This window comes from Camelina sativa, chromosome 12 (genome assembly GCF_000633955.1).
Source record: "Camelina sativa cultivar DH55 chromosome 12, Cs, whole genome shotgun sequence".
In the NCBI taxonomy this organism is placed as follows: domain Eukaryota; kingdom Viridiplantae; phylum Streptophyta; class Magnoliopsida; order Brassicales; family Brassicaceae; genus Camelina; species Camelina sativa.
Genome location: NC_025696.1, coordinates 1,339,827 through 1,340,705, shown reverse-complemented (window position 1 = coordinate 1,340,705; position 879 = coordinate 1,339,827).

Here is an 879-nt window from a genome sequence, read left to right as displayed (position 1 = left end):
TTCTTAATGTTAAATTAGGGTAATCTCTTTAGTTCTAAGTTGTTAGATCGTTGATGGATATTTTAGTTTTTAGAATTAGTAATCTTCTATATTTTTCTTAGGTACTCTTTTTTTTTTTTTGCTTTTTTGTATTTCATTTTGTTTTTGTGGGTGTTTAAATTAGTGGTAAGAGGCAATATCTCCTACTTTTGGGTTTGTGTCTTCTTGTCTTGTAAATGGATCTAGCTTTTTAAGATACTTTTTCTCTGGCCAAACTAAAACGCCGACCTGATTGTTTTTATTTATTTATAAAATAGAGATAATTTTCATGAACGCACTGATACGTAGAATGATGTAAGTTGTTCTCTGTTAAAGACTGTTAAACACTTAAGACGATGATGATGTGGAGGAAAAGAACTATTATGAAAGAAAATATATTAGTTTAGTTGTATCTTTTAGGTGGGTTTTTTTGGAACTTAGTACTTTGCTAATTCGAGTTTGATCATATTGATAGAGAGATATTGGAGAATAGAAACACCTTTTGTGATATCGCCTAGCTAATCTTACGTGTAAATGACATGCATATCAATGTCATGGACCACACTTTTTCTCCAAATATGGTCCTAAAGATGTTCAACTGATAGATTTATATGTTTCTTTTGTTGGTTTGCGGTTGCATGATGAAACCTTTGAATCGGGTTTGAGAACGTGTCCCTGTCCGAAAGAGGTCTTGTCGAGTCGAGAGCACCGATGGAGTCAGGGAAAGTTTATACCTAGAAGGTCCTTTGATCATCACATAATAAGACATGTGGATAACTTCAATCGAGGAGTGATACTTTGTGTTTGTGGATTAGATTTATGTTATAACAAAAAAAAAAAAAAAAAAAAAAAAAAAAAAAA